Source organism: Notechis scutatus, chromosome 2 (genome assembly GCF_049901735.1).
Source record: "Notechis scutatus isolate UNSWTSFEM ecotype Mainland chromosome 2, rNotScu1.2, whole genome shotgun sequence".
Taxonomy (NCBI): domain Eukaryota; kingdom Metazoa; phylum Chordata; class Lepidosauria; order Squamata; family Elapidae; genus Notechis; species Notechis scutatus.
In genome coordinates, this window is record NC_142010.1 from 188,145,369 (window position 1) to 188,168,857 (window position 23,489).

Here is a 23,489-nt window from a genome sequence, read left to right on the forward strand (position 1 = left end):
ATCAAAACTTGCTCCCAAGATGGCAAATTTTGTCAAGATGGCTTGCCCAAACTGACATCACACTGCAATTTTGGAGTGACTGCAATTAATTGGTGCCTGCTCCTGTAGTGTACAGATGCTGAGGGGCAGAGCAACCTGTTCTCCTTTCCCACTGCAATCTCCAGAGCTTCCAGGAAGAGTTCTACATTAAAATGTAAGTAAATGATCAGTGATTGGGGGTGGGGAGGAAGATGTAGGACCTGGCAGGGTGGGAAAGTGGACCTAAGGCCTATGGGAAGGGGAATTGTAATGGTGAATCTTCCCAAATTTTGTTCACAGGACTGCAGTGGCCATGACTTCAAAAATGGATGGTAAGTTTTTTGGGAGTCCATTATAACTTTGATCTCTAAGCAATTTTGATCTCTAAGCAACTGGTCATAAATCAAGGGATTTCTGTAAATGGATGGTTGTAGGTCAAAAACTACCTGTACCAATACATATTTATTGGCTGAACATTTTACTAACATTGATGTTATTAATAAGTAGAGGAGATGGAAACTGTTTTTAGAGAGAAATGAGGATCTTTACTAGAATAAAGAAATTATCTTATTTTGTCAGTTGCTTTGAAATCTAACTCATCCACACATACGCATGGCTTATAAATTATGTGTGTGCTTTTTATATTGCTAAAATACTTTTAATTGAATGATTTTAATATGTAATGCGGAGAAAATGTAATATGTAATAACAAGAAAAGTATGTGTGCAAATGGGGAAATAATGTATGGATGCTTTAATTGCATATGCAATTACAATAAGTCCTTGAAACCATATAGTTTTATGAAAGGTTCCCATGAAAAGGTGAGTTATGGAAAGTAATTTGAAGGAAAAGAGGCCTAAGCACTAGCAAAATGTTTTGAGAAGGAGTTCCAAACATAAGGGATAATAATGGGTTTCTGGAATTAATTTCACCAGGTTTTCATTGGGTTTTCCATTAGTGTTCCACCAAACTAAGGAAAACATCCTCTTGGCAAAGGACTAAGACATAGCTTGACAGAGAAGGTCCTTCATACCTTAGCTTCCTGTAGATAGATAGATAGATAGATAGGATAGGATAGATAGATAGATAGATAGATAGATAGATAGATAGATAGATAGATAGATAGATAGATAGATAGATAGATAGATAGATAGATAGATAGGTAGGTAGATAGATAGATAGATAGATAGATAGATAGATAGATAGATAGATATCCTCACACAAGGAATTAGGGAGAAAACTCTTCAAGGGACTAAAGGAGAAAACACTCTGTCATCTCACTCAGCCATCCACTCCTGCCTTTCATCACCCACTGGGCTGTTTCTAACATTTTTTTAAGATACAGTAGAAAGGATGGATATTGTCAGATGACATTCAGAAACCCACCATTCTTAACAAAGATTCTATTTTTAATGAACAGTTTCCATTTGCTGACAAAGGTTTAAAATCCCTAATAGAAGCAATCAGGACACTTCAGTTTGATGGAAGACATTGCAGATGGAATCAAGGTCAACAAGAATGTATGAGATAATCCATGGAAGATTTTGAATGTAACCCAATGTAGGAATACTGTAGACCTAACATAAACTTCAGAATTGTCACATAAGCAAATAATGACAGAGATGAATAATTTGAATTCTAGAGTAGAAAATGAGATGAAAGAAAATGAAGTCACAAGCATTTATTTTCATTATTAAAAGTTATGATGTTACATGTTGAATATATTTAGTTAAAGGGGGTACAGGATTGAAATAGTAGCAGGAGTGGTGCATTTACTGTGGTTTCTGAGTAATCACTGGGCTACAGCTGGCTTTAATAACTCAGCTAAACATTGTCTCCTGCTACACATTTCCAAGGGCATCCAAGTTTAGTAGTAACTTTTTAATAATATAATAGGAGCTACACATGTTGGTACCATATACCAGAGGCCCAAAACTCTTCATTCGTTATCCTGTGAGCACAGATTACTGAAACTGCATTACTGAGACAAAATGTGGCAGGATTAACACTGCAAAGAACTAGTGGGGCTGTAAAAAAATATTGCCTACTACAGTATTCCATCAAGTTGTTTTCATGCTGAGGATAATAAACAAATGTTGGCCTTTAAAAGTGGTAGATGATGGTAATAACCATTCAGTAATCATGAATGTAATTCTGCAAAATATGCTGATGATTTCCATGTCGTGTATACAGCTCAGTTTCCGTTTCCTTTTCTTTAAGGTCCATATATTATTAACAACTCTTAGGTATACCCCTGCTATCTCTGGAATCCCATCTGGTGAAGGTTGAGGGTTAAAGGAGTGAAAGGGGGTGGACGATCAAGTACTCCTGCCCACTATTTCTCCAATAGTCTCCCCTCCAACTTGCACAGGGCAATTTGAAGAAATGATGGGGCAGCGGACCACATGAGTTCAATAGCTGTGTTAATTTTCTGAATGAATAAATAATAAATCAATTGCCTTGGGCTTCATACATAAGGGGGGGGGGAGTCCATCCAAAGCATGATTCAGCATTTGACAGGTTGATGTTTTTCATTAATCCACTAAAATATAATCCCAGAGTTATTTTAGTATATTAAATTTCCTCACATGTCCCAATTATCATGAGAAATATATAGAAATAGGATGTGCTAAGAAGAAAAAGACCAGAGACGAGACTGAGGTAACCCAAACAGAGCTTCTCCACAGCTTTTCAAAATTTTGAAAAAGTTCTGGTTTTGCAGAATGTGTTTTTCTTTCAATCTCATATGAAGTAGACTCATGTAACTGAAATAAGAAGTGTCTCCAAGCATCAATATTTTCAATAGTTTTGTGGCAGAACAGAAGGTCTCCCTTTAGCAATAATGCATTTCCCTCATCCTTTCATAAAATTTAAAGCAAAGCTGTTCCCTAATAGATTTTAGCCAGACCAGGCCAATTGGGACAATTGAAACACCACCACCCCTCCCCAAAGCACTGTGTGGGTGGTATGGAGGCAATTATTTTTAATCGTTCAACATTCATACAATGAATGAAATGGGTTGCCGGCCTGTAATTTCAGGCTCCCTATTAGCCCTGTTTGAATCTTTATTAGTTTTGCTCATTATTTACTGTCTTTAAAAAAAAAAAAAAGGATAACAAACACAATCAAACCCTTTGGCTAATAACATGCCTAGTTAAGAGTGATTCTATTCTCTTCCCATAATCTAAAGAGGATGGCAGAGGTGACATTCTCCATTGCCACAGAAGAACAGAGCAGATGGCTCTTCATGGCTCCCCACTGACCAGGCCTTCACGAGGCTTTGATGTCAGCGAGTAGCCTGCCCTCTTAGGTTATGTGACATAAATACAGCTGGCCTAAAGGAATAGAGCTCGGCAAGGGATGTAGGAAGTTTGTGCGGTGCATGCAAAAGATTAGCATGGAGAAGAGCTGGTTGGTAATCATCATGAAGAATCATCTCTGAATGATTCATCCATCTTAAATCACCATTTAAGATGGGCCCTTGTTTATCATTAATGCCTATTAACTACCACTATGGCTGCTACTGATGATTTTAGTAAATATAAAGTGAATGTATAAGCAAGGGTAAAATACAATCAAATATTCTTCTCATCTTAAAAGATGAACAAACTGGAAGAAACAGCTACAGCCATAGTCCCAAGGTCTGAACAATATGGTTTGTTATATCTAGGGAATTTAATCCTAGGCATTTTAGTCCTGTTGTGTATGAATCCAGGCCTCTGTCCAAATACGTATACATAGAATAATATTTTTCAAATAGATTTTTTTTAAAAAAAAATCAAATAGAGAGTAGGTTTGATATGATTTAATGCTATGAAAGAAGAAGCAAAGTTATCTTGAGAAGTATTTTGTGTAGTTTATGAATTATGCTCTTTTCTATGAATACATTTTTGAAAAGTCATAGTTCAGGAAAATTAAGAAGCTATAGGCTTTCAAAAATTCCAAAACAATAGAGAAATTGTCTTTTTGAAATCTACATCTACAATATACTTGGTTTCTTTGGAAATAATGTTATACTAGGTTTTTTCCTTTTCTGTTCTTTTTTTTAACTAGGTGAAGTTTAACATATCCTTTGTAAAAACAAGAACAAATAAAATGAAATAAGTGAAACAACAAGCAAGTATCAACTTAACAGAAGGGAAACTTCTTTTTGATATAAATGTTTTATTTTTATTAAAATGAATATTTGTATACTGCATGTATACAAATATAAAGAGAACAAATACGAAGAGAGCAAATTTCAGAAGGCCAAGCACTGGAGTGAGGTGGGAGGGGAGAATATATAATTATCATACTTTCATCATACAACTATACAAGTTAAAATTTCTTCCATTTTGAAAGAGCAAACAGTATTGTGTCTGCCAATATTCATTGTCAATTTATTGAAAAATACCAAAATGTCAAGGGCACTTTTATATGTTTATTCCACAACAAGTCTATCAATTTTGAGAAGATGAATATTGAAATGCTAAATCTGACATATAAAAAGAAGTTGCTTTTTTTAGCTATGAACTGTGGAGTAAAAAAAAAAACCTTAGAACATCAGGTAATGATCCCAATAAATCAATTGGATTAACATTTTTTACCACACATCGGTTGTGGACTAAAAGTTCTCTTTTCTAATGAAGCAACTAACAAGGTCATCCCAAAAAGACCTACCTGATTAAATAGAACCTTCCCTGATGAAGCAGCACAGTTGTTCTGATAACACCTAGGCAGAAAGGATTAGATTTAAGAGGTTTAAATTCTTCAGGCATAACTGGATTGTAGCTTGATTTGCATAATATTCTTGTTCTGAAGAATTGTCTCACTAGTATTTGTCATTCTGTGTTCATTTATAGATGTTCCCACTTTCCCTTATAAAAAATAAATCACAATAGCTCTTGAAAGTCCCTTCACTTCTCATACTATTTAAAAATCTTGAACAACAAATACAAAAACAAGTACTTTCATATTAAATTGTATTAACTCGAAACTCTTCCAATAGCCAGAGCTTTTTTAAAAAAAAGACAAACTTATTACTCTTCTATATCTAGTGAGTCACTCGGTTTATATCCTTCTTAAATCTAATAAAGCTCTTTGGGGGTTTGCAAGATACGCACCTAAAATATCCATGATGCATTATATATATTTTAAAAAAAACTTCCATGGAATTATTATAAATGGTAGAAAAAACAATCATAAATATTAACTTCAATTAATTTTACTCCATCACAATAATGATGTTGTTTCAAGCTGTAAATTAAGAAGCTCTTTTTTTTTCATTTCCTGAATGAATCAGGGAGGGGGCTGTCTCCCTAACTCCCCCATTACCACCCCCCAAAAAGATGTTGCAGTGAAAAGCAGTGCCTATTAGCTTTACCTCCCCAGCCACAAGTAGGGTTATATTTGGTCTTTCTCCCACAATGGTAGAATTTATTTTAACCAAAGTATGCAGTTGTGAAGGTAAGCAGGTGCCAAGACATTTTAGGCTTAATAGATCAAAATCAGCATGTTTAATTGCATCTGGAAGCCTAGTGAAAGGCCTGGGGCTCAAGTATAATGTGCTCCTTCTTATAATTGTAGCTTTTGGGTGGTATTTAAAGACAGTTGCTCTATGTGAATTCAAGCCTAACCTTCTTGTATTTCAATCTGGAAGCGTGGCTCAGCCACTGGAACCGTTGGACAGGAAAGTAGCCAGATTGCTACCCTTTAGGAACCCTCTGCAATCTATCTTCTATCTCCAAGCAAACTTCCCTCCTTCCATCCTCTCTCCACAGAAGCTTAGCACCACCTGTCACTCCCAACCCAATTACCCTTTCAGGGAGGTCTCAAATTATCTTCTTCTCCAAACAATGAACATAAATGGAAAAGCCAAGATGAAAAGGACAACATCCATGCACAAAAGAGATTGTAACACTTAAGCATTGCATGCAGTGACCCTCTGCTCCCATTGTAATGAGGAGGGCAGCAAACATCTAATCAGAACAAATGAGTGATTACCAAAGTTACTGGAAACGGTATTCAACTCAAGCCAAATTAGGAGCTGGCAGAACAATAAGTCACCTGTGTGTATCAAAGCTTGTTAGTGATAAAATAGAATTTTAAATGCATCATCTAGAAGACAACAGTTAGGTTTTTCAACAACAAAAAAATACTTATATGGTATATTAAACAGCCTCTTTTCTATAAAAATAATAGTGTGAAATTGGGGCTGTGTGGCTGGACTCCCTTATATAAAAGCCACCCATTTTCTGCTACAGAGGCTCGTCTTCATAGCTTTTGTCACATAGCACACACAATGCATCTATATGAGAAGATCACAGTCAAATTGGGAAGAAGGTACAGAGAAACACTACCAGACTTGGGGGTGTTGTGGTGGGGGGAACAGGGGAATATTCAATGAGTCTCATTCACTGGCTAAGCCAATACATTCATTGCAACTGCTGCTAATTATTAGTGTTTCTACTTCTTTTCTTTATGATTTCTTCTAGCTTGCTCATCTACTCATTTTCTCTACTGCTATTGGCTTGCTTACCTATTTCCTCATTGCCTCCAGACAGTTTGGAGGACAGGTAAACAGATATCTTGCAGCACTGAGAAAAAAGGAGAAAAGCGGAAATATTCTTGCTGTTGGATTCTCACCCAATCCAGCGATTCCTGGAATAAAACAGAGATACAGCACAGTTCTTATTTTGGTTGGGGGAAAAAACAACTCAGAGGGAGAGCTGGTAAAAGGGATTGCAACACAGGCAGTCCTCGACTTACAACTGTTCATTTAATGACCATTTGAAGTTACAAGGACATTGAAAAAAGTGATCTATGATCATTTTTCACACCTATGACCATTGCAACATCCCTTATGGTCACTTGATCCAAATTCATATGCTTGGCAGCTGACTCGCATTTACGACGGTTGCAGTGTTCCAGTGTCATGTGATCACCTTTTGTAACCTTCTGACAAGGTAAATCAACTTCACTTAACTGTGTTACTAACTTAACAATTGCAGTGATTCACTTAACAACTGTGGCAAGAAAGGTCATAAAATAGGGCAAAACATACTTAGCAAATGTCTCACTTAGCCACAGAAATGTTGGGCTCAGTTATGGTCGTAAGTCAAAGACTACCTGTACTTAGTTGCAGAGTGATCCACAATTATACAATCACCCCAATTCTAATGGAACACACAATTATACCGTGATGACACAAAAATAACCAAGTCACAAAAATAGAAGAAAGTCCCTTTAATGCCTCTAACTTGGCCCCAATGTCCAATTATCCTCGGCTGGATATCAAACTCTTAAAGGAAACAGTTTATGGAAGGAGTAAATGCAATCTGCACCCAAAGTAAAGTTATTTCGAAATAAAAAACCCAACACAAACCACACTGAAGGAATTACTACGGCAGGCAAGGATGATTAATTGCAGACTTCTACCAGATAACCCAGCAACCAAAGTTGGGAGGAAGCCAAAACACAGATAAACTCCGACATGATTGCACGCTTTGCTTCCAGCAACTTTGCCATGTGCAGTTTGTCCTTTTAAACAGTCCTCCCAGCTGCAGCCCATGAAGGGGATCAGGACCCCTTCCTCCCCTGTAGATCACACCACTCACATTTCTCCCTTATCCACTCCTCCCTGCGGGCCCTAGGATGAAGGGGGGATGGGCCTGGGTCTTCCTCTGAATGCCCATCCGGCCTATGCCCTTCCCCAGTTTCCTCCACAACCACCGGAGCCACACTCCCACTCCCTATCAGCTGTTCCATCTCTCCCTTGGAGTCAGACTCCAACAGAAGCATGACATATACAATCACCCCAATTCTAATTCTTCTTCTGCATCTATTTTTTTTAAATCGTGCTGTGGAAGACATTATTGTTTAACCAGGATTTTTTAGATGTGCTTTATGTCACAATACAAACTAACTATTGGGGATAGAAGATAGCATTTATCTCCCTCTCAATTTACCTTGTCTTTCTATCATGCTACATCTTGGCATTCTTGGTGGTAAACATGAAAAAAGCAGTCTGCAAAAGATAGGAAAAAGTAAAAGAAAGAAAAGGAGCAACTTGGATATTACTGTTGTCAGTCTTGATAGATTCATTTGGCATGCATAAGGCACCTCTAATTCCATGGTAGTTCCAAGGAGCCTTGCCAAATGCTTTGGACTTCCTCCAAGCATTCTCATTTAAGAAGCCCATCTTTTCCTTGGCTAGAAGCCCTAGAACAGAGGTAAGCAATGTGGTGGATGGACACCAATGTGCCTGCAGCTGTCCTCTTTTGGTGGTAAAAAGCTTTCTACTTGTCCTTTCTGTTTAAAAATAATAACAAAGGAATGCGCATGTTAGAAATGACAGTTACCAATTTAAAGGCCCTCTTTAAAGAATTTAGACTTAAACAGCTTCAGCCCAAGTCTTCAGCTCTGTGAAGCTTCTCGGATGAGAAGTGAAACATCTTCAAAGAAAAACAAAGTAGTCCAGTTGCCTCTTGCAAAAGCACCTTTGGGACTACTGAAAAAGTAAAAAAAATATTTCATTGATCCATAGCATTGAGTTGTGGTGGCGCAGTGGTTAGAATGCAGTGCTGCAGGCCACTTCTGCTGACTGCCACCTGCCTGAAGTTTGACAGTTCAAATCTCACCAGGCTCAAGGTTGATTCAGCCTTCCATCCTTCTGAGGGGGATAAAATGAAGACCCAAATTGTTGGAGGCAATATGTTGACTCTGTAACCCACTTAGAGGGCTGTAAAGCCCTGTGAAGCGGTATATAAGTCTACGTGCTATTGCTGTTTTGCAAAATCTCAGGATACACTACCGTGTTTCTCATATAATAAGGCCGGGTCTTTTTTTTTTTTTTTTTGAGCCCCGAAAAAAATGGCTAGGCCGTCTTTTCGGGGGTGACTTAATTCCCCCCCCCCTTGCATCTTCGGGCAGGCGGGCGGCGACGGCTTGGATGCTGACCTCGGCATTGGTGGGGCACTTTGTATCAGGGTCAACGCAGGCAGCACCATATCCAGGTGTGCAACAAAAGTACTTCCTAACAGCAAGCCCCCCCACACCATTCCCCCCCATTTCGCATGTTTTAATATAGGCCTTAATTTGGGGGGAGGGGCTTAATTTCATTTCATGCCTATAAAACATGCTGGGACTTCCTATTGGGGGAGGCCGTATTGTTGGAGAAACAGGGTATTTGACTTGAGGAAGACCTCTAGTCCATATCAGTATTTAATTTTATCGTGAGGCCATGCATTCCCTCATCATCTTTTGGTTGGATTACTGCAATGTGTTCTACATTGCAGTACCACAATGTGGTACTACAATGTGGGCTACACTTGTAGAATATTTGGAAACTACAGCTGGTACAGAATGCAGCAGTGCAGAGACAGTTGTGGAGGCCCCTCTGATGGCACATGTAACTCGTTGTGCGAACAGCACTGGTTGCCAGTTTGCTTTCCTTTCCAATTCAAGGGGTTGGTCATTACCTTTGAAGCCCCTTATGGCATGGATTCAGGGTAACAAGAGGAGCCATCTCACTACAACGGGATTAGTCTTCCCAGCTGGCTCCAGCGGAAGAGAGTTATTGTGGACTACATCTATTAAGGAATTTCAGCTGGTGGGGTCTAGGAGAAGAGGCTTTTCTGTTGTGGCTCCACCCTTTGGAATATTCTCCACACTTCTGGTCTTCTGAAAGAGCCTTAAAACCTGGCTCTGTCAGCTGGCTTGGAGTCCCAATAGACTTACCATCCCTAAGTTGCCTATACTCTTGATTTGTATTTAATTATAATTGTCCTGCAATATCTTTTTTACCTTTTCTCATTTTGTAAACCTCCCATAAGCACTGCAACAATGGCACAGGTAGCATATAAATTTAAGAAACAAATACATTTTGGGACTAAAATACACTATTGATTTTCAACTTGTAAAAAAAAAACCCTGCTTAAAACAGTTGTGTTTTCATCCAACATAGATTTTGAAGATCTACTTTGAATATCTTTTTTTAAAAATGACATATTAGTGCAATTTGTTTTTCACCATACAATTTGTGTTGAAGAAGAAACATATGTAACAGAGTTTGATATTATTGTTCTATTCACTAACCATTTTCTACACTCCAATCAGAGATTCTTTTAAAAAGTAAGTTGTTAGTGTGTGTAGAAATGTTGTTACTACGGTGGATATAAATGTTGGAAGTTGAAGTGCTTCTTGCGTATAATTTGAGCATTCCTGAGAGCAGGAACCTGACCTGAGCAAAGATTAGTGGAACAACTCTTAGAACTATAACAGAAAAGAGATGTATTTACCAGTAATGGATTAGAAGGATTGGCAAAGCCTAGGATCTAGCAAGCCACAACACACTAAGGGAAGAGTCCTAGACCATGTGTTCTGCCCCTGTGTGTGATTCCAGATTAGCAGCCTCTTAGACAAAGAGCAGGCAAAATTCTAGACAGAAAGGCACAGAGTAATTCCTGTCTCTCTATCTGCCCCCTACTGCCCCCTTGTGGTCAGTAGGTCATGAGGCACTGAAGAGTCAGTGCCATTTGTTTTGGATTTCCAGTAATGCATGACTAAAAATAAATAAAAAATGGATAGTTATAAATAGGCAATGGTAAGATAGCTAAATACAGCTGCATTTCTGTACTTTTAGAAATAATTATTGAGCAGATTTGTATGTTGCCTGGCTCTCAGTGATTCTGGATGTCTCAAATAACTAAAACAAAGAAAGTGCAATAATAACCAGGAAAAATGTAAAAGATGACAAGGACAACAGACTGAACAAGAAAGGAAAGGGAAAAAGGCTTCAATCTTCCTCACCAAAGGCCTCAGGAAATAACCAAGTCCTCAAGGCCCTTCTAAATATCAGCAGAGTGGGAGCTTTGGAGGTACACTAAACTAGGAAACTGAAGTTATTGCAGGGAAGCTTCGTTTATTATAAGATTATAGTAACAGAATCTTGCAAAGTCTTTCTATTCTCTCCATCTGTCCACAGGACAACTAGGGAAGGTCAAGACTGAGATGTTTACTCCAATTACACTCACATTTCTTTTGTTTGACCGTTGTCTTAGTTGAGGCTCTTCCCCCAGTTCCTCAAGGTTACTCTTATTGCAGCATCTGAATTGCAATGTTGGTTTTGTACACACCCAGATTCTGTTAGAGTTAGGTGGCTATTACAAATGTTATAAATAAATAAAAAATAAATCAAGGCCATACAGTGCTACCCGTGTCAGAAGCAGCATGTCTCTACATCTTAATGACTGGGAAACATGAACAGGAGCATACTTCGCTTGGTGGGTTTCCATATGTAGCTGAACTAGAGCATATGTAGCTTGACTAGAGCACCTATCATCTAGATCGGCCTTTCATCCAATACATTTGGAAGTTTCTCATTTTAAGGCTATGGTCGGGGGTGGGGGTGAGGGGAAGAGAAAAGGTAAATCAATAGTACCAAAAAAATAAAAAATAAAGATCCCCCACCTCATTACTGCTGAGCTTCCTTCATTCACAGCCATTAACATTAACCACCCGCTGTGCAGCACAAGAGCTTTAGGATGGAAGACCCATCACTTAATGTCACAGTTCATCTTTTCATGCCAACCCCCATCTGAACAATGCCTTCAGTACAAGGCTAGGTGTAGCTTAAAATCCCAGATTCTAATTATAATGCCCTGCTCTGTTCAGTCCCTCCTAGCTTCCTGCCTACCACAGGTTTCCTTTTCAACTAGTCAGCCCATCTGTCCATCATTCCCAATGAACATTGAGAAATGCTTCCTCCTGAAAGTGTCCAGTGAAATAGCCATTTAAACCAAAGCAGCAAAATAGTCACCCTTTTCCTTTCCTTTATCCTTCCAACTGCGAGAGTCGCTCAGAGGCATTTGTGGAAACTGTTGCTTTTAAGCTGGCTTTTGTGGAGAAGGATTTCATGACTCTTGACCCCTGGAGGGCTGCTCTATGACCCACCACTTTTCTTTACCATCTGGCACGTTTCCTTGTATCAAATGTGCCAGTTCAAAGGTCAGCATAAACATGCAAAGGGCAGCTTTGTCCTAAAAGTTGCAAAGAATGGGTGGGAGTGCATTTCATGCAATGGCTGAATCCAACTAGGCAAAATCAATACTGTAGTTCTATGAGATGTGTGTGTGTCTGTCTGTATACATGCAAATGTACAAACCTGCATATGCATATACACACACACACACACACAAACATATATGCATTTACATATACATATTCATGGTTGTGTGTGTGTGTGTGTGTGTGTGTGTGTGTGTGTTAGCAATGATTACAAGCAAAGAAAGTTGTGACACATACAATGCAGAGGCTTTCAGTCTCCTTGGAAGTGAGAGGGAAAGGGGCTCTTTTTACTGGTCTGTGTTGATACATTACACAAAAGACTGGACATAGCCTAGAGGCCTTGAATCGTGAAGATTAGAAGTAGGCCAGTGTGAGTAAAAAAAAAAAAAAGATATCATGACTCCAGCTGTCAGGTCAACATTTGTTTACATCATTCCCTCCCCTGCCCCAATCAAAAAAGCTCTGCACAAATTGGTACTTTTATCATTTTATGTCTTTTAAAGGACTTGCGGGAAATCACTATTAAACGTGGTGTGTTCTTTTAAATGAGTACACTGTTCATAAAATATAGGAAAGGGAATTATAGCTAGGCTAACTTTATCATTTGGCTGCAAATGCTTTCCCTCTTTTGGCTCAAATGTTTTTGTCATTTAAAAAAAAAAAGGTATGTTCTGTCACTTTTCCCTCTGACTTCCAGAAGGAGAAAGAGGAACTTTCCTCAAATGGGGTAAGGATCATGAGTGAGCCATTGTGTTCTTACTTTTAACTTCTAGAAACAAGAAACAAGGATTTAAAGGGTGACTCCAAATTTGCTTATTTCATGGCATTGCCAAAAAAATCCATACAAGAAAGTATGTTTTAAATTTCTCACGATTCTCTACAATATGCCGTTCCAGGGGAGAAAATCCTGTATCATTTTTGTTTGTTTGTTTATTTGTCACGCAGTTTGTCTGTGCTCCCATTTCTTAACATTTCAATTTTCTTGTAAGTGGAACAAAGTATGGCTGAAAAAAAGAGAGACTAGTTTAATGTATTAGTTAAGCAGGATTAGAAGTCCCATATGTGTTTTATTTCTACATATAAAAAAAAAAAAATCCAACTAGTTTCATAATCAGTTTCACTATCTGGGCTTCATGCCAGTAACAGTATCTTATCCATACATTTTTGAAAAATCAGAAAAAAAAAGAAAAGAAACAATAAAATGTACCATTGAAAAAACTTGAGACCCAATTCGATACAATAGTTACAGTGCTGGCTTACAAACCAATAGGTTATGAGCTCTAGTTCCACTATTAGGCATGAAAGCTGACTGGGTGACTTTGAGTCAGACCCTTTCTCTGAGCCCAATTCACCTTACAGCCTTGTTGGGGGTGGGATAGAAGGAGGAAGGAATATTGGTATATTTACTACCTTGAGCTGTATGTGAAAAAAAAAAGTGAGATAAAAATCTAAAAAGCGGGGAGGAGGGCTCCTCAAGCACACGCATACAAACAAACCCATACACAGGTATGCTCACATGATTTAAATCACAATCCTACATTATTTTGCTCACATAATTTTGTTTAAAGAATAGAGATTATTCTTTAAAGCTATATTTCCCCCACCTGCTTTTTCATTTTAAGTACCTTTTCACAGATGCTAGCACGATCATCCTGGTTATTATTTGGATGGAACACCACTAGGAAACACCATAGCTGTAAAAAAAAAAATTGGGATTTTAAAAAAAATATCCCAGAAGAAAGAGATGACAAACCATGGACATAATGCAGCTCAGGAAACTGCATGGATATAGGCTCCAGAGGTCAACCCCAGTATGAGGCATCTTTTATCGATTTACTAGCAGAAAAGAAACAAAACCTATTTTGGGAGGAAGGAATATTGGTATGTTTGCCGCCTTGGTTGTACAATATATGAAAAAAAAGGTGGAATTGAAAAAAAAAAAAAGACCTTGTGGGATTTTATTTTACTTGAGTTTAAGGGGATGAGAGAAGAACAAAATAGTGCAGAAGATGCTGTTGTTTAGCTCCAGATCCAATTACCTTGTCTACAATTAGCCAAAACCCAATCCTATCTGAATCTAGGCTAATTTACGGGTTGATGCTGGTGTTATCTGATCTCTTTTATTTCCCTATGCAGCCACAAAGAGAACTAAGCTTTTATTCTGAAGAAGGCCCCTTCTCACACGGAATATTCTTTCATCCATATTTAATAGTGCAGCTATATAAAACTGTATTAGACGTAGACTACAAATAAGGATGTTGCTTGAGCCAGAAATTCCATAATGCTCTTCCTGGCAGATTGCCAGATAAATCAAAATAAAAACAATGAAACAATCTTAATGAATCTTGATGTACCAGCCAATTATGAACCTTAGCATTTTTGTTTTCTTTTTAAGACAGGAGTCTCTTTTCAAGAGAGATCACCCACCACATAGCTCTGTTAAGATTGTTTCTAGCTCTTCAAATATCATGATGCTTTCAAAGTTTCAGAAGTGGTACCAATATTTGGCAGAGCTACAGAAGTCTGAATTAAGGGCATATGTTCTATTGAATCCTTACAGAATTGTAACAATAGTTGTCAGGTGGTTGTTGCTTCAAGAGCAATTTATCCCCCACAATTTATTTCTGTGGACAGGGAAATATTTGTTACACAGTGCATAGGAAGCCTTATTTGAACCAATGATTGCATAAGGATAAAATGCAGAGTAAGTGGGGGAGGTGTAAATCCAAGAACATTTTAGTCTGATCCGTCCGTTACACCAGAGACTATTCAATTTCCACTTGTGTCATGATGAAAATGACTAGTAGCAGGTGTGTTGCACTATGTTTATGGGGGGGGGAGGCCCACCCTGAAATTCTCTTGAGATCTTCAGTCTAGAGAGCCTCAGGCCTGCTATGCTTTTACCTTGCTTCCTCTTTCCATTTGCTACTGTCAGCTCCCTTTGTCTCAGTCATAGTGTCAAAATTCCCAGGCACGTGGGTGTGTCAATTTTCAGGGGCAAGCTACTATTTTAAGACAGTTTAAGTTGTCATTTTCACTGACCATGCTTAAGCCGTTCACATTCTTTTTTTTCAATTCTTTAACATTAAAAATGCTGGCTGCTCACCTTCCCATGGATGAATACATGATGACATCCAAATATAGCCTCCCATGAAAGGGAAAAACAACCTTTGTAAACCACAAATATCAAACATCTTCTTACATCTATTTTGAAAGACCTGTGAGTCCTATCAGTCACTTGGAGCCAAGTTTCTACCATACCCGATTTACAAATTGCCAGTGGATCCTTTAGGAAGTCCCTGCCCGGTAAAACACATCTTGTATTTGACTATTTATTTATTTATTAAATTTCTAAGCTGCCCAACTCCAAAAACAATTAATGCACTTTCACAAAATTAAATGCTGAACGCCCAGACACAGGAAGACATATAGATGATCCTATGCAAAAGGTATCAGGTTTTGAACTACTTTGCCAAAAATGGATGACCTTAAATAAGATTTGCACCTCACAAAGCATCCATCTGCCAGGATTAATTATATAAATGGGTATAGCATCCTCTCCTCAGTGTGACTGTGGGATCCCATGCCAAATTGTAGATCACATAATGAGTGGCTGTAAGCTGAAGGCATATACCGATCTGGTATCTGATATTTTTTTTTCAGATAAATGATGTTGCACTTCCCCACACTCCATTTTTTGGCTTCCTGGGCCTCAAGGAAGCCTCCCAGGAGGCTTTCTGAGGCCCAGGAGCCCAAAAAATGGAACGTGGGGGGGTGAAAAAAAAGCCAGGCCCACCCAGTCACATGGCCCCGCCCACCTAGCAACGCCCACCTAGCCACGCCCGCCAAACTGGTTGTAAAAATATTTGCATCCCACCCGTGTGTGTGTGTGTGTGTGTGTGTGTGTGTGTGTGTTTTCTTAAGTTTTCACGGGTACTTACATGTAAGTACAAGTGGGTACTTATTCTTCTATTGGTCAGTCCATGATGCACAGGGGACTTCGTATATGCCTTGGTATGAGGTATGAGGTCATGCTCATCCTTGGTATGAGGTCATGCCCGGCCACATACATTGGACAGACCAATAGAAGAATAAGTACCCGCCTGGAGGAACACAAAAATGCAGTAAAAAAGCTGAAACACACTTCCTCACTAGTCCATGAACACATGAAAGCCACAGGTCATAGCATCAACTTCAATGGCACCAAACCCTAGCCACTATAGAAAACCCCAGCCACAGAATCATCAGAGAAGCCATAGAGATTGAAAAAAGACCTGAAAGCATGAATAGAAGAGATGATTCCACCAGACTGTCAATTATTTGGAAGCCTGCACTCACAAACAAAAAAATCTCCACACCACAAGCCAGGCAAACACCTGGGCACAAACAGATCCCCCCTGATACCTCCAGCTCAAACACACCCCAATCAGGCACCCAGATGAAACCTAGCTTCCTAACAAATGATAGCCGTCCATTTACTCAGAGCCAAGCTGCACTAAAAGCCTCCAATACAGGAACACAATGTTGCCAGCCAATCAAAACACAAAAAAAGCCACAAAACAGACAGAAGATATTAGAAACACCAATCAAGCAGAACACAGCAAACTCCAAGACCAATAAACACAGACCAAGACTCCCAACCAATCAGGATAAAGAAAAAACCATTCTGGCACAGCATTAGGCTATCCCCAAATTTAAAACAGAAACGGCTGTGAAAGTCTGACTCACAGACGAACACAATACAGAAGCCTGATGATGGCAGATGAGATTCTGCCGAAACGTTGCTACAACTTTAAAAGCACAACTATAATGACGTAGGAAAATACCCGAACAAAGCTGAATACCATTCCTGTAAGTACCCGCGAAAACTTAAGAAAACATATATATACATACACTACACACACAAACACATGCTATATAGTAAATACATGCATGTTATGTCATATGCTAAATAATAAAATAAATTAAAAAATTAAAAACAGAAAAATATGTTTTTTATATAATGATATTGATTTAAAATATTTATATTATAATTTATAATATGTGTAAATAAGTAAGTGGCAATTATTTTTATATTCAAACTGCTTGACTCCATAATGACTCTACACACGCACGCACGCACTTATACAGAGTGTACAATTCCCCCACAGTTACAACGCATTTTATTAATTTCCCCCCTCCTCTCAAGAAAATGTTATTATATTTAAGAATGCTGAACAATCCCACGTCAAATGAGTAAGGAAAGAAAATGGCAATTTCTATGCCATTACATATAATGTAACTTACATTATTATTATTGTAATAAATATATATACCATTATACATACTGTAACACAGTTTGTGTCTCTGGGACCGGCCTGTGATATACACACACACACACGATTGCCCCAAGAGAACAAATGGCGGGGGGGGATCGCAATTTTACCTCATGGCCTGAGGGAAGTGAGCCTCCTTTTTAAAGCTTGCTTGAAGGTGAGCCAGGTGGAGGCTGAGCAAATTCCTGTGGAGGGGATGCTATTCCAGCATAGAGCAAAGAGAAGGCCGCATCCTGATCCCACACTGTTTAATTGTGGGACCCAAAAAAACCATCTCACGCTGCCCGGTGGTGGTAGGCCAGGCAGATCCCACAGAGATGGGAGAACTTTGGAGAACTTTGGACCTTTGGAGAACTTGGCCTGAGGCCTAACTTCAGGCCTCAGGGTTGGCTTATTAGTGGAAAAAAAAAAAAACCCTGACTTTCTGTTATAGAATAAAAATAGCAATTGTTCCAGGAGCCCCATCATATATGGGTAGTCCTCAATTTACAACCACAACTGCACCCAAAATTTCTGTTGTTCCAGGGAGACATTCCGGGTTAACTGAGTTTTGCCCCATTTTACGACCTTTCTTGCCACAGTCGTTAAGTGAATTCCCTGCAGTTGATTAATTAGCAACCCGGTTGTCTGGCTTCCCCATTGACTTCGCTTGTCAGAAGGTCGCAAAAGGGGATCACGTGTCAAAAAAATGGTCATAAATATGAACCCGTTGACAAGCTTCTGGATTTTGATCGCATGATCGTGGGGAACGTGAGGCAAAAGGTCGTAACGGTGAAATACGGTCATAAGACACATTTTTCAGTGCCCCCTATAACTTTAAATGGTCACTGAACAAACTGTTGCAAGTCGAGGACTACCTGCACAATTCATTGACTAGAAACACGGGACAGAGAAGGAGCTTGGCTTTTAGGCCATCCAACTAAGCCAGTGGTTCCCAAAGTGGGCGGTACAGCTCCTGGGGGGGGGGAATGACTTCAGGGGCCACTAAGAGGCAAGGGGAGGTGGCAGAGGAGTGAGGAAAGGGAGGGAGGAGAAAGTAAATGAGATATCTAGTCCAACCACCTGCTCCAGCAGGGTTAGAAGGGAGTGTGTGTGTGCACAGGTGCATGGCTGTCAAAACTCCAAAAAAACAGGTGAAGTGGCTCTGGGGAGGTCCGTCATAAATTAAAACACTTGCTAAGCAACTGGCCATTAAGCGAGGACCATTTGTATTTGGTTTGCCAGTCACATGGCCACCTGGCCACACCCACCCAGTCACATGATCACTAAACTACGCCCACCCAGTCACGTGACCACCAAGCCACACCCACAAATTAGGCCACACCCACAGAACCGGTTGTTAAGAAATTTGAATCCCACCCCTAGGTGGGGGGCACTGAGGATGAGTTTGTAGCACCGAGGGGGTGGTGGACTGAAAAAGTTTGGGAACCACTGAACTAAGCCATTACAATATAAAAAATTAATTTTGATATATTGGTGGGATCAAAAAGCTCAAGTCATCCTTCTACTTCAGGTCTATTTCAGCATCACTTAAATTATTCCAAATCCAGCCAATCATGTCACGAATCAAACTTCATCAAAGAAAAACTTCTGCTAGTTCAGCACGAGTCTCCTAAAATCATAAAAATTACCCAGGGAAGCTCAACATCAGTTTCAGAGTTTCTCCACCAAGAGAGATGCCATTTATATCTTCAGAGGTAGTCCTTGACTTACAAGCATTTGTTTAGGGACAGAAGTTATAACGGCACTGAAAAAAAGTGACTTATGGCCGTTTTTCACACCTGCTATTGTGGCAGCATCCCCACATTTTTTTTAAAAAAATATTTATTTGATTTGTCAATCGCTTACAAGATAATAGGTATAAGAATAAACATGAGTATGAATACGGGAAATAGGTACAGATAAATGGGGACAGTAGGACAGGGATGGGAGGCACGATGGTGCACTTATGCATGCCCCTTACAGACCTCTTAGGAATGGGGTGAGGTCAATAGTGGATAGTTTGAGGGTAAAGGAGTGGGGGTTTGAGGATGTAACTACAGAGTCAGGTAGTGCATTCCAGGCATTGACCACTCTGTTGCTGAAGTCGTACTTTCTGCAATCAAGTTTGGAGCGGTTTAAATTGAATTTGCACATGAGATTACATGATCAAAATTCAGAATTGATTCATATTTATGACGGTTGCAGTGTCCCAGGGTCATGTGATCCCCTTTTGCAACCTTCTGACAAGCAAAGACAATGGGGAAGCCAGATTCACTTAACAACCTTGTTACTAATTTTGACAAATGCAATGATTCACTTAACAACTGTGGCAAGAAAAATCGTAAAATGGGGCAAAATCACTTAACCAATGTTTCACTTAGCAATATAAATTTGGGGCTCAGTTGTGGTTGTAACTCAAGGATTACCTCCATAGGGAAAGCTGCAATTTGTGTGGTGAGCCTATCATCAGATTGAATGGTTTTTGCCGCTCACTCACCCCAAGCCCACACACCGCAACAATTAACTGTGAGAAAATTTTGATTTCTCTCCAAATTTGTTGCAGCAGAATCTGGAGTAATGCAAGATGAAAGGGTGGGAATCTTAAAACATATCAGGAATCTCTCCAAATCATCCATTCGTCATTTATTATGGGATCTCAAGCCTCACATCACTTCTCTTTACCGGAAAAGTGTTATGTGAGATCATTTGCCGGAAGCAGCTGAGTCAGACTTTAAAGTCAAAATCCAAAGCGGTGCTTCTCACCCTTGGTCACTTTAAGATGTCTGGACTTCAACTCCCAGGATTCCACAGCCAGTATGCCAGAACTCTGTTTTTAACAACATGCTGGCTGGAGAATTCTGGGAATTGAAGTCCACCCGTCTTAAAGTTGCCAACAGTGAGAAAGAAAAACCTGTCATACCTTTAGGGAGAAGGAAGTCATCCTCTCGAGTAGTAAATACCAGGAAATGCTTACAAACCCAGTCATTAAGAGTAAGCTGTGATCAAAGGAGACTCATACTCTGATTCTTATGCCATAATGGAAGAATTCCTTTTCTGTAAAACTAAAACCTGATTAACATCAGGTTAAACTCCAGTGTTATAACACTTTAATTTGTCCTCTTATGTTTTACTGCATTTTAAAATGCTTTATAAGTGCATTCTTTTTTTTCCGGTTAATTCTTTTTTTAAAATTATGAATTATGCTTTTCAGATTGTATTCCACCTTACTATCTTTGAATGAGGGCTTTAAAACTATTTTAAACATAACTACGTTCATAGTTAAGAGTATAATAAAAGATCGGTGTTATAGAATATCTATACATTCTGTGTTTTTCTAGTGCTGTATACGCAATGGTCTGAAATTCTTAAGATGACCTATGAGATAGGTAAATTTAAGACTAAAGCTGTTTGTGGAGTTTCACAGAGGATCATGACAGAACATGGGATGGCAGATGTCAACATTTATAAATTTCTCCAGTTCGCAGTGCAGTGAAACCTTTGAAATTGAAAGTACTGTATAGTCATAATGCCAAAACAGTTGCAGAAGCTGGATTTTGAGCCTACTATTGAATATAATATAATTTCCATTTTTTCATCCAGCTACATACTAAATCCTATCTTCCAAAGTTTTGCCTCAAAAACCCAAACATCTTTGTTTTGAATCCCTTGCCAATTGGGTAAAGATTGTACATTGCCTTGAATATATAAGCCATTAAAGTCAGTAAACAGCTAAAATGAATAAAACAGTAACTTACGCATTTTTAACACCTCTGAGTCAAAGGGAGAAAAAGAACAACATGGAAAAGGAACAGATGCTCTCTTTTAAATACTAGAGCCACAACTGGGAATATGGAAGTTGTAACTCTTGCCATCTGTTTTCAACTGTTCATTTTTGTCCTGCCCTCCTACAAACATGTCTGATTGTGGAGATCTACTCAGCAGAAAAATAAACAGAATCAACAGCACATCAAGAAAACACGAAAAGTGTTCCTTTAAATTTACCAAAACAAGAACATTTTCTCGTAATTATCCAGCATGTATTCAAATTGTGCTGAATCCCGGTTGTCTTTTTCTTTTTTTTAACATACTTTTTTATGTTGTTTTATGTGGAATACATACTTCCTGTAGTCAACCAATTGGTTCAGTGGAACAGTTATTTCATCTTATATTGTGTAATAACCAGGCATTTTTAGGCATCAGCGTAAATCAGATCTGCTTTGCAGTACATTTGAGACAGCATCTTTCCATTTTAGCAAAGCGTTGTCCAGATTTTCAATAAAATGTCTGGACATGGGTTTGCTACTTGGAAGCAGAGGGAGATTTTACTTTAAAAACAAACACACAGTGAGCTAGAGTATTGGCCTTTTCTTTGCAGAGCAAAAGCAGCTCACTAATTCTCCTTGGCCTCTACTTAAAAGGTAATGGTTCTCTTTCTCTAATCATGTCTGACTCTCGGGAGTGGTGCTCATCTCTGTTTCTTTGCTGAGAGAGCCTGATTCTATGGTTATATGCCAGTGTGACTGTATGCCGAAGTGTGCAGAATGCAGTTACTTTCCCACAGAAATGATACCTGTTTATCTACTCACATTTGCATGCTTTTGAACTACTAGAATCTGAGGCAAGAATGGGAGCTCGCCCTGTGGCGTGGTACTTGAGTCTAGAACTGCCAACCTTCTGGATGACAGCCCAGCATCTTAACCACTTGGCCACTGTACTCCTTTTGGCCTCTACTTCACTTTCACAATACTTCTTGGAATGATCACGTGACCATATGCAATCACATCAGCCCTACTCACAAATTAATACATGGTGAGTGTTCCATATAATTTCTGCTCTTGATGGTGGGGCTCCAAGGACAAACTTCTTCCATTGACAAGTTGGCTTTCGACATAAATGTCTACATGAAAGAAAAAGGCTTTGTGGGTAAAACTGTAAGAAGGTTGGCTGTGATACAAAACAGAGCCCTGGTAAAATGTAGAAACCAGTATGTGTTTAATTGCATATATGAATTTGTCTGCAAGCTCCATTTGAGCAATGGTGAAGGTAGACTTATCTAGAATACTCATACAGAATGGGTTTAACCGCTGAATGGAGCAATAGTTATTCAAGTAGAATTGGAAATGAAAATCTTGCACTATCCTGAAAGTGGGGGACTTTTGCATTCAAAAGAATGAAAAAGTCAAGAGCCATCTTTCACATTTCAACAATGAATCAGATTCTTTTTCCCCCCCTGCCAACTGATGTCCATCCCATCATAAAACAGGCATGGATTTCACTTCAACATTTTATATCTTTAACTTGGTCTAATCAAACTTTTGGAGAAACTTAGAACACTTAGAACTTAGAAGCCTCCATTCAACACACCAATACCTAAAATTAGAACATCTGGGTAAAACATGGAAAGACCCAGAGCATAATGCTCTGTCAGTTGAGCTTTGAACATCACAGTGGGCAATCTGAAACCTTCAGCTTGCACGTGACCTTCATAAATCTTCAACGCAACTGACACAGATGCCCAAGCTGGATTTTATTTCTGCCAAATTCTCCTGAAAACTGCACTCCCACAAGTGTATCTCATTTCATAAAGATGACAGGCATGTGCCTTTGCAGAAAGAATGATATGCAGGGATGACTCTTTCTAAGCATCAGTGCCCTGCTATAAATTATGCTCCAAAGACCAGATCACAGCTCGCTGAAATCATAGTTATGATGGGAAGAACAGTGATGCAAGAAAGGGAGAATTACACTTGCTTATATGAGAATGTGTGTTTATGGTTATGTGCAAGAAAAGAGCCAGAAAAAAAAAGGAACAGTGACTGTATGGCTTTATAGTTGAGGGAATAAATGTGTGTCTGTGGAAAGATGCAAAGTGTGACTCTAAGATATGGGAAGATGTTATATTTGCGCTGCAGCATGCTGAACCGGTTTAAGCTTTGGGATAATCTTCAAGAACACCTTTCATAAAACAAATTTTTAACTATCCAATTGCGAGGTTATTCATAGTCAGGGAGACTCCAAAAAATACCAGATAGAGGCTTGGAGGCCATAGGAAGCCATGAATCACAAGTTGCCCAGCCTTGACCTAATATGATTTAACTGGAAAAAAGCAACAACAAAAATTAATGCAAT

At 39.0% G+C, this 23,489-nt stretch overlaps 1 long non-coding RNA gene across 1 annotated transcript; it reads right to left on the reverse strand.

The window, feature by feature from the left end:
• Positions 1–1,684: 1,684 nt before the first annotated feature.
• On the reverse strand, positions 1,685–4,759 carry LOC148132439 (uncharacterized). Its single transcript, XR_015747342.1, has 2 exons — positions 4,678–4,759; positions 1,685–2,783 (listed from the first exon to the last, which is right to left on the reverse strand). It is a non-coding gene; the product is annotated as an uncharacterized LOC148132439 (long non-coding RNA).
• Positions 4,760–23,489: the final 18,730 nt, after the last annotated feature.